The following is a 12,150-nucleotide window of genomic DNA, read 5'->3' on the forward strand; positions in this document are numbered from 1 at the left end:
TATGACTACTCAATAGCACATATAATCATTTAGATTTTTTTTTCTAATTTAGTATCTTGAATTTTTTTAAAAGGTTGTAATTATGGTCTATATTTTGGCTTTCCAGAATAACGTATGCTTTGACAACTTATGTTAAGTGATTAAATACTTCCTTAAACTCTAAGTAAAGAATATAAAATGAACTGTCAATATCAATCTACAGCATAATCTTATTAAAAAGTAAGGTTAATTAGGAAGGATTCCATCCTTTTAAATCTAGATAGATTAATGCAATAAAGTAGATTGGTGGTGTTAAACTCAAAAAAGAAACAGATGGAGGCAGGTCCATATTGACTTAGAAAACCAAAAATAAATATTATTTATGTCATATTTTTATTTATTTTGTTAAAACTTGGAAGTTCTACATCAGCTTGAGGCTAGAAGGCCTCAGTGTGACATCTCTGATGTAGATAATAGACAAATACTAGTTACATGTCAAGAGCATGAATCTATATGATAATGATTGAATATTTGGATTTAATGTTCAAAAGTCAAGGTCATAAGCACAAGAAAAAAAGTGTAAGCTTCAGAGCAAATCATATAACAGACAGCTGATAATAAATCTGTTTGGGTATTATTACTAATACATTGTAAGATCTGAGTCTTCCATAGTCAGATACAAAATATATTTCTATATCTACCATTGTTTAAATTTCTGAGCACAGCAAGAAATAGGGATTCTGGAAAGAGTGCTATGTAATAAGTGATTGTTGATGACTACCATACAAAAAATATAATATACTTATTAATTCATAAACTATGTCTAATGAGATGCCAAGAGGGGCTTGCCTGGGTATGTCCAGATTTCCAAAGATGGAAACCCTTTTCTTCCCCTCCTATGGTTGGGGGAACCTCCTCTGAGTTTTTTCTCCAACACTGGCTCAATTGAGATGGTCACTGTCTTTCTGTAACTTTTTTTCTGGCTCATACTCTTTCCTCCGGTGTCCAGAGGTTGAAGATCACACTTCACCCCCAGGGTGGGCAGCATGAACCAAACTGGTGAGAAGGAAAAGGACTTCTTTCTCCTCCTCTCTCTTTTACCCCACACCTGGAGTGTTGGTTTTCTTCTGTTTTGTTTGTTCTTCTTGGTTTAGGGAGCCATGGCAACCTTGGAGCCAGGATTGCAGGCAATATATTGTAGCCAACTAGCCTATGTGGGAAGCCCACGGGAGGATTAAGTCTCCTGTGGTGGGGAATAAATGTGGATATTGGTGATTAGAGCTCTTAAAATAAACAATCCTTTGTAAAAGCTAATCTATTAGTGACTAAATAAAACTGAAGTACAGCCTTCCCATATGCACACATAATTGGTGGGGGCTGGAGACATTTGCAGAGAGCCTAGGCACCTCAAACCCTATAAAGGGTATCAAAGAATTATGGGGGTGGAGAGAAATCTAATCTACTTGGCCATCAGTCATTGAGGGCCAGGGTAGCCAATATTACATACTTATTATCCTCAACTCTATGTTGATCAGATTAATGAGATGGCAAAATGCAAAGTGCTTTGAGGATACATTACTACTTGCTTGAAAAAACATTCAATGTGTTCCCAGTGCTTCCAGAATAAAGTTTGTCCTACTGATCCTTTCACTCAAGAGTCCTCCAAAATTTGGAATCATTACCTTCTCACTACTTTCCTAAACAAACTCAATGTTCCAATCTACTTAGTCTCCCCAGAAGGAAGCAGGCACATTCCCACCTTTGTCCAAAACATTACCCTCTGCCTAAAATATCTGTTTCCCCCTTTCTATGAGTCTCAGCTCTTCTTGTCCTTCGAGGTATAGCTGAAGTTTCACCTGTGCTGGGAGTCCTTCACCCACAACTTGAGTTTTCAGTAATTACACCTTTCTCTGAATTCCTGTAAGATTCATTATCTATGCAGGTATACCTCTCTTTATTGTTCTTCACTTTATTGTGCTTCACAGATATAGTGTTCTTTTACAAATTGAAGATTTGTGGCAATAAGTCTCCTGGCATCATTTTTTCAAAAGCATATGCTCACATTGTGTCTCTGTGTCACATTTTGGTAATTCTCATAATACTTCAAACTTTTTCATCATTATTATATATGTGCCATGAACTTATATATGACCATGAGCTTAAATGTTGTGTGTGTTCTGACTGTTCCACTGACCAGCTCTCCTCCATTTCTCTCCCTCTTCTTGGGCCTCTCTATTTCCGGAGACACAGCAATATTGAAATTAGCCCAATTAATAACTCCATAATGGCTTCTAAATATTCAAGTGAAAGGAAGACTCAATTGATGAGGCAAACTTCATTGTGGTCTTATTTTAAGATATTACCACCCTGATCAGTCAGCAGCCATCAACCTTGAGGGAATACCTTCCACCAGCAAAAAGATTACAACTCAGTAAAGGCTCAGATTAGCATTTTTTAGCAATAAAGAAAATTTTAACTTATGTACATTTTTGGACATAGTACTATTGCACACTTAATAGACTGCAATATAGTGTAAACATTACCTTTATATATACTTGTAAACCAAAAAAATTCATCTGACTTTCTTTATTGCTATATTTATTTTATTACAGTAGTCTGGAACCAAACCTACAATATCTCCAGGTTATGCCTGCACCTTTCATTTGACATTAAGGATAGGCTAACTTGTACTATTATTTATTTTGACAATTATTTATTATAAATATTGTGAAATGTAAAAAAAACCCCCAATAACACCTGATTTGAAACTATTCACATATAAATAGATTTCAGCACATAAAATTCCATAACAACATTTAGTCATTTCAGCTAAGTCTTTAACAGGAATCTCTCTCCTTTCATTTCCACTCACTTTTAATTTTACATGGTTATAATTAGTGTGTATTGATCAGCATTTTTTACTTCACATTATTTCCCTAAAATCCTTCCAGATTTCTTCATATTCTTCATGAATATTGATTTTAATTGTATTATTATATTCCATGATATTAATGCACATAATTCATTTAACCATTCTCTAATGGACAGCAACCAACTCTAACGAAGTTGTCATTTAATTTGGTTCTAGTTTTGGTGTTTTTTATAAGCAGATGCTTTACTACATCTGTTGATGCTCATCCAGTATCCCTCTCTGTTTGAAAATTAGGCTACATTTGAAAATAATCATAATTACAGCAATAGCTTTCTAGAGCTCTTTCTTGTGAGGAATATATGCCTTCTACCTTACTCTCCTCATAAGCAGTCTTCTCTTCAAACCTCTCTTAAAAAAATTTTTATTCTATTTAATTTTTACGTTACAAACATTTACATATTATTCCTACTTCATGAAAGGTCTCTTGTATCAAAGTAGAGTGGTTAAGTACTTCATCTGAAATAACAATATGTCATATCTATAGCATCTTCCTATAGTTCTCTATTTTAAAAAATTAATAGATATCTATTTTCTCCCATTTCCATATTACAACCCATTGAAGAAAAAAAAGAGACAAAAACAACAAATATGTAACAAATATGCATGGTCAAACAAAACAAATTCCTTCAGCAGCTAGAGAGATAGAGAGATAGATGGATAGATAGATAGATAGATAGCTACTGAAGGAATTTGTTTTCCCTCAGTTTCCATAAATAGATAATAGATATAAACATATGTATGTGTGTGTATATATGTATGTGTGTATGTTTATATACATACATATATACATATGCACATAGATATACATACATACATATATATGTATGTGTATACATATATATATAGGTCTTATTCTGTATTCCAAGTCTATCATCTCTTTGTAATGGATAGTATGTTTCATGATTAATCCTCTGGAATCATGAATGATAATTTCATTGGTCATAGTTCTTAACACTTTCAAAGTTATTTATTTTTACAGTGTTATAACTATATAAATTGTTCTCTTCCGACTGCTCATTTTATTCTTTAATCATTTGATAAAAGCATTCAAAAGTGTTCATCTTTATAATACTAAAGTTACCTCTGATCACATAAGCCCTTCCTCCTTACTCAGATAACAAACATTCATTGAATATGTATTATTTGCCAAGCACTATATTAAGTGTTGAGATAACAAAAATGAACTGGTCCTTCCCTAAAGGAGCTTATATTCTATGAGGAGAGGTAATACTTATAAGTATAGATGAAATAAATATGAGACTTTTAGGTGTGTGTGAGAACTAGGAATTGACAAGATCAAGGAAAGATCTCGTGTAAGAAGTGGTGCTTAAGCTTTAAAATAAGAAATTCTAAGACTCAGAGCAGGAGTGCTTTCCAGGCCTGTGAAATGGCACAGAAATGAGAGGTGGAATGTTGTGTGCAAAGAAAAGCTACAAGGTCAGTTTGGCTGATCTGAAGAATGAATTAAGGGAAATATAATAAGACTAGAAAAGTAGCTGGGAGTCAGATCACAAAGGGCTTTCACTGCCAGAGATGTTTGTATTTGACATCACAAGTAATAGAAAGCTAGCTATTATAGGGTTTTGAGCAGGTGAACAAAATGGTCATCTTAGGAATATTCTTTTGAAACTATGTAGAGAATAATATATGGAAGATATTGAAGACCACCTGGCAAGAAAGAGGAATTAGATGACGAGTTTGGAAAATAGATCACAAGCATGGAACCAAGACATGATATAGTAATGTTAGGACACTTAAGTTATGTGAACATCTGCTAGAGCTTTCTCTGCCACAAGCAGAACAGCTAATAACCTCTTAACTTGACATTGCAATAATTTCATCCTTCAAAATGTGGAGGAACTAACAAGGAGAAGAGCAATTTTAGCTAAATGAGTTTAGAAGCCAGATTGCAAAGGGCTGTGGAGTAAGTAAAAGGAGGGGAATGTTTGGTTTTTTATTTTCTAGTTTTGCTGAGAAATGGAAGAAGAACATAAGAGGGTATGGCATGGTCTAGTGGAAGTATTTTAAGGATGGAGGATATTTGGGCTATTTGAAGGAAACAATAGTTAGGGAGAGGTTGAAGGTTAAAAGGAAAATAATTGAGTGAAAACTACTGGAGAAAAAAGGAGGGATGGAATCCAGGTGCATAGAGAAGGAATGGCCTTAGCAAGAACAATTGAGAATAATGGAAGAAGGAAGAGAGGGTGCAGGAATTGCGTTGAGTTTTAAGGAATTCTGAGGTTAAAAAAAAGAGGAGAAGAGGAAGCTCAAGGTGAATGGCCTTTTTTGTTATTGTTGGAGAGGAGAGGAATCATATATGCAAGAAACAGCAACAACGTCAGTTTGGCTGGTCTAAAGAATGCATTAAGGAAAATAATAAGACTTGAAAGGTAGTAGGCAGCCAGATTGTAAAGGGTTTATGTAATCAAAAACAATAAAGAGTGTGATCTAATATTATGTAAATCTTTAAGTAAACTGTGGAAACTATATAGCCTGCTGTGGAAAACTATCCAGTTCCTTTTCTTATATTTTTGTCAAGTATGTTCTCAATAACGTAGATTTTTCTCATAAAAAAATTTATAGTAGTGAAAAGGTAGAGCTAGAGTCAGTAGTTAGTCAACAAGTATACATTTGTATATTTGTTTTCAACTGTATGTGAATTGGCCTTAAACCTAAAAAGAATTCCTGGAAGAGCTCAAAAAGGAATTTTAAAACAAAATCAGAGAAATAGAGGAAAAGTGAGGGGGGAGTGAAGTGATGCAAGAAAATCATGAAAAAAGACAATAGTTCAGTAAAGGAGACACAAAAATACTAAAGAAATGACACTTGAAAACAGAATAGACCAAATGATAAAAGAGGCACAAGAATCCAATGAAGAGAAGAATATCTGGAGAAGTAGAATTGGCCAAATGGAAAAAGAGGCACAAAAATTCACTGAAGAAAATTACTCCTTAAAATGTGGAATTGGCCAAATGGAAAAGGAGGTACAAAAGCTTAATGAAGAAAATAAGTCTTTAAAAATTAGAATTGCGCAAGTGGAAACTAATGACTCCATGAAATATCAAGAAGCAATAAAACAAAATGAAGAGAATATAAAAAATAGAAGAAAAAGTGAAATATCTCTTTGGAAAAACAACTGACCTAGAAAATAGGTCCAAGAGAAGTAATTTCACAATTGTTAGAGCACCTGAAAGCCATGATAAAAAAAAAAAGATCCTAGCCATAATCTTTCTTTTTTAATATAAATTTATTTATTTTTAGTTTTCAACATTCACTTCCACAAGTTTTTGAGTTCCAAATTTTCGCCCCATCTCACCCCTTCCTCCATCCCAAGATGGCATGCATTCTGAATATCCTTTCCCCTACTCTGTCCTCTCTTCTATCTCTCCCTCCTTCTCTTATCCCCTTCCCCTTCTATTTTCCTGTAGGGCAGGATAGACTTCTATACTCCATCTCCTGTATTTCTTATTTCCCAGTAGCATGTGAAAACATATTTTTTAAACATATGTTTTTAAAACTTTAGGTTTCAAATTTTCTCTCTTCCTCCCTCCCCATCCACACTCATTGAAAAGGCAAACAACTCAATATAGGTTATACATGTGCAGTTATGCAAAACACTTCCATAGTAGACATGTTGTGAAAAACTAACTCTATTTCCCTTAATCCTATCCTACCTTCCCATTTATTCTATTCTTTCTTTTGACCCTGTCCCTCCTCAGAAGTATTTGCTTCTGAATATCCCCTTTCCCAATCTGCCCTCCTCTCTATCATCCCCCTGCTCTCTTGTTCCCTTCTCCCTCTATTTTCCTGTAGGGTAAGACAGATTTCCATACCCAATTGAATGTGTATGTTATTCCCTCCTTAAGCCAAATCCTATGAGAATAAGATTCACTCATTCCCTCTCACCTTCCCCTGCTTCCCTCCACTGTAAGAGACTTTTCTGGGGTTTTTTGTGAGATAATTTATCCCATTCTACCTCTCCCTTTCTTCTTCTCCAAATATCATCCTCTCTCATCCCATAATTTTATTCTCCAGATATGACCCCTTAATCTTCAACTCGCCCTGTGTCCTCTATCTATCTATCTATCTATCTATCTATACATTCATACATACATATAATTTTTTTCCTTCAACTACCCTAATACTGACAAACATCTCATGAGTTATAAATATCATCTTTCCATACAGGAATATAAACAGTTCAACCTTAATAAGTCTCTTATGATTTCTCTTTCCTGTTTACCTCTTCATGTTCCACTTGAGTCCTGTATTTGAAAGTCAAATTTTCTATTCAGCTCTGGTCTTTTCATCAGGAATGCTTAAAAGTCCTCTATTTCACTGAATGACCATTTTTCCCCTGAAGGATTATACTCAGTTTTGCTGGGTAGGTGATTCTTGGTTGTAATTCTATCTCCTTTGCCCTCTGGAATATTATATTCCATGCCCTGCAGTCCTTTTATGTAGAAGCTGCTAAATCTTGTGTTATCCTGATTGTGTTTCCACAGTACTTGAATTGTTTCCTTCTGGCAGCTTGTAATATTTTCTCCTTGACCTGGGAACTCTGGAATTTGGCCTAGCCATAATCTTTCAAAAATTTTCCAGGAAAACTTCTCTGATATTCTAGAACCAGAGGATAAAATAGAGATTGAAAGAATCCACTAATCACCTCCTGAAAGAGATCCCAAAATGAAAACTCCCAGGAATATTATAGCCAAATTCCAGAGCTCCCAGGTCAAAGAGAAAATATTGCAAGCAGCCAGAAAGAAACAATTCAAATATGAACCCACACTCAGGATAACACAAGATTTAGCAGCTTCTACATTAAAGGATTAGAAGGCTTGGAATATTATAATCTTGGGTATAAAGGAGCTAGGATTACAACCAAAATCACATACTCAGTAAAACTGAGCATAGTCTTTCAGGGAAAAAAATGGACATTCAATGAATAGAGGAATCTCAAGCATTCCTGATCAAAACAACCAGAGCTGAATGAAAAAAAAATTGACTTTCAAATACAAGATTCCCTGCTTTTGGGGAAATCCTAATCTAATGCTTAAGTATTTTTCGCAGTATGAGAAAAATGAAACAACCCCATATCCAGTGCTGAAAGGGAGCATTTAGTGGAGAGAATAAGTATCCTAGAACCAGAAGTAGTAGTAACTATTGTTAAGCATACATCATCTTATTTAATCATCTGTGAGGTAGATGCCCATTTTACAGATAAATAGATTGAGAGGTAAAATATTTTTATCAGGGGCATAAAAATAATAATTATCTGAATCAAGATTCAAATTCAGGACTTCTTTGGTGTGAGTTCAGTTTTCTTTCCACTATACTATATTAGTCTGACACTAAGAATGGCTATTGAGCCCTCATAAAATACCCAAAGTTCATATAAAAAGTTACTATACTTGTTGAAAGTAATAAATTGCATTTACTTGGATGATTCTAGAATTCAAATGTGGTCTCTCCAGTTCTTCTCTGTAATTAGTTTAAACTAGTCAGTATGGCGTGGTAGACAGAGTTCTTGGAGTCTGAGAACTTTAATTCAAATCCTGCCTTTGTTACTTAGCTACCTGTGTGACCATAAGTACATCATTTTATCCCTCTAGGACTAAGTTTTTTCCATCTGTAAAATGAGGGTCAATTTGTAATGTCCTTATAGCTTTATATCCATAATCCTAAGTACTAAATGAATAGTAAAAAATTCAGTTTAATGTAGTAGTGATCAGGAAAAATATATTACAGAGAGGAAGAATGGACTCTATATCAACAAAATATAAATAAGTTGTTTTCTTAATTTCCATAAATGAGATATCTGCTTTTCTTACACAGAAGAATTTGTAAATATTTGCTATCTCTATTCACAAAAATCATATTCTCCAAAATTTTGGCAATAATACAGATACCACATAGTTTAGAAGCTTTCACAACTATACCATACAGGATATTTGCCTTTTCATTTCTCATTTCCTGAGTAACAATCCATTCTTATCTATTAATATTAAACATTTCAATGACATTGTGGATAATTTTTAAATGTCATATAAAAATTGGATGATAACATGAATCTGTAAGTTATCTATTCATCTCATTTTTAGGAATATACTAAATGACATTCCTATTGCTTTATTAAAACATGGAAGAGCATAAATAATGAATATCAAGAGTAGTCGTTGCCTACTAAAAACCATCTATAATGATCAAAGAGGAAACATTTATTCACTAATCATTTCCTTTTCTCATGAATATTGTTGAGAGTCCACTACTGCAATGAACTAACACAAAATAATTATTTACTGTCTTTATACAAAACTTCTCTTACTGTTGACAATCTAATCACAAGGGTACACGGCAGGAGACTGAACCACCTTTACTCCTGATCTTTTAAGCAATTTCTTTTACATTACTTGGCAAGAAGCCTGTAACAGTTTGAGCAGAATTATACACAATATGTCCAGTGAAGCCAAAACTCATTAAGTGTCTTTCTCTCATGTATCTTGTGAACCACATTATTGCACCCCTGGTGAGCCATCCCTCCAAATGTTATGTTAACATTAAAGCCACCAGAAACCATTAATTTACTAGTCAAATTACATCTCTCAGCAGTATTTATACAATGTTCTGTCAAATGAACTGCCTATTGCCAGTCATAAATGAAAATGTATTGTTTTTCAGATATTTTTGAAACAAGTTAAGTAAATATTCTAGAATATACTTCACCAATTACTCTTTATAGGATGAGATTTTATTTAAAGATGAATTAAATTCCCATCAAATTGTGATAGCATTGTTTTCAGGAAGGGACATCACTTCAAATGACCTAAAAATCACAATTTTGTAAATTTTCAATTAATCCCTATTTTAGCCTTGACTTTCATTTATTTATGTAAGAGACATATCCATGCATGTGATAAGAGCAGTTTGGAAAGCCTTTTTTCTAGACACCCACTATAAGGAATGAATTTCCCCTACGAGGATCCAATAATGGGGCCTTTGTTCCCATTGATTCAAGTGACTCAAGTTCCTAGCTTCAAAGTTGTGCAGCAGTAAGGAAGGATCATCTGACAGACTCTTAAGGAATGATGAAGTTCACACTCTAAAACTGGCCTCAGACATGGTTTTTAAAAAGAAGTTATGAAGAGGAAGAGAGAGCCCTTCTCCTGGACCAGCCCTTCTCTGCGAGACAACCCCTCCCCAGGGGACACCTGGCCCCTTGTCTGCGTGTCCTGCCCCGTTGCCTCAGCCTTTATGGCTCTCCCCCGGTTAGGGGCACCATTTCTGCCTCTGACCTCCCCTACCCTACTTAAGACCTCCCCCGACCCCAATTAGACATCTCTGCAGCTATGTTCATCCTGGTCTTTGCACTGCCTCTTCTGTGGGTCGCTGCCAAAGTAGAGAGGAATGAAGATAAGATCATTGGTGGTCAAACTTGGATTTCCCACTCCCAGGCCACACTGTTTATCAATCAGAACTTCCATTGTGAGGGTGTCCTGCTGTCCAATCGGTGGGTCCTCACAGCAGCTCACTGTACCCACTGGAACCTTGAGTGGTCCTGGGAAAACATAATAGCCCTATCAGCAATCGGTCAAGGTGGAGCGCTGGGTACCCTACCCCCAGGTACAACCCCAGGACCAGCAACAATGACCTCATGCTGCTCTACCTGCAGAAGCCAGTGAGGCTGACTCCCCCCCTCCCCCGCCAGGTTTGCCCCATTCAGCTGGCCAAAGACTGTGTCAATCCAGGCACAACCTGCCTGGTGCCTGGCTGGGGTACCATGTCCACTCCTTTTGCCAGATATCCCAGAGCCCTCCAGTGTGTGAAGATCGGTATCATATCTGAAAAAAAAAATGCAAAAATGCTTACCAAAGAGCCATCACTCCTGGTATGGTCTGTGCTGGGGAGAAGGAAGGTAGGAAGGACTCATGCCAGGGTGTCTCTGGAGGCCCCTTGGTGTGCAATGGGACCCTGCAGAGCAAGGTGTCTTGGGGCATGGAACACTGTGCCCTGCCCAGGTTTCCTGGTATTTATACCAACCTATGCTGTTACTGGACCTGGATCCCAAATGAAATGCAGAAGAATTGACAAGCTGCCCCCACACCTCCAGGAGGATTGCCCAGTTCAACCTGTCCCCAGTTCTGCTCTCAGGGACAGGTGGCCTGAAATTACATCCCTATATCCTACAAAGGAAACTTCCCCTCCCCCAAGGACAGGACTCAGCCATCCTGACTTCCATGGACCTCTGGAGGACCCATCTCTAGTATGGATTTGGATTCATGAAAAGGGAATCAAAAGGATTTAGAGATGGAAGGGACTTTGGACCCTGAAATAGCAGGTCAGGAAAGGACCTTTTAGAATGACCATATACTCCAATTTTTACAAATGGGGAAACTGAGGGTAAAAGTGATCTCCTAATGTCACATACCTAGGATGTAACAATTCAAGACTAGTGTTCTTGGGCAGCGAGGTGGCGCAGTGGATAGAGCACCGGCCCTGGATTCAGGAGGACCTGAATTCAAATCCAACCTAAGACACATAACACTTACTAGCTGTGTGATTCTGGGCAAGTCACTTAACCCCATTGCCTAACCAAAAAAAAAAAAAATTTAAAAAAATTTAAAAAGTGTTCTTTCCTAATCCTGGGATCTGAATGCAGATCTATCCCCAACCTCCCAGGTACCCTAGCCACTTTCATGAATCCACTGCCTTATTCAGGTATCCAAAATAACAAGTAACTTAGCAGATTCGTCTTGGTCACCTCTCCCCAACAGTCTTAGATTAATAAAACCTACAGGACTTCCCTTGTGGAAAAAAAAAGAAGTTAGGGACCCACCAGGAGGTAGAGGTAGAAGGGAGACAGAGAAGACACAGACATGGATACATAGGCAGATGAAGAGACTCTGAAAGAGACACAGGAAAAGAGTTGTGGGGCATCACATAGATTTGAAGAAAGGCCTACGCATCTGCAAAAATGAAAGGATTGGATTCGGTAACCTCTAAAGTTCCCTCCAAACTATCTCAAGCTTTGATCCTGTGACATATGCAGTCTTTATAGGCAACCACATGCACTTAGGGGTAAGCATCAAAAGAATCCTTGATGAAAGAGAACAGAAAGGACTTCAAAGCCATGATGAGAAACAATGAGAGGGAGATAGGGGTACTCAAACTTCCTCAGACCTAGAAAAAAGGAAAGAGGCCTGCAGACTACATCACTGAGGTTGCACTAAAGGGGAAGGAAG

General features: G+C 36.6%; 1 pseudogene; it reads left to right on the top strand.

Annotated features, from left to right (window-relative positions):
• Window positions 1-10,211: 10,211 nt before the first annotated feature.
• LOC110212803 (kallikrein-14 pseudogene) lies at window positions 10,212-10,996 on the top strand (annotated as a pseudogene).
• The last annotated feature ends 1,154 nt before the right edge of the window (window positions 10,997-12,150 follow it).

This window comes from Phascolarctos cinereus, unplaced genomic scaffold (genome assembly GCF_003287225.1).
Source record: "Phascolarctos cinereus isolate Bilbo 61053 unplaced genomic scaffold, phaCin_HiC Scaffold_726;HRSCAF=1367, whole genome shotgun sequence".
NCBI classification, from domain to species: domain Eukaryota; kingdom Metazoa; phylum Chordata; class Mammalia; order Diprotodontia; family Phascolarctidae; genus Phascolarctos; species Phascolarctos cinereus.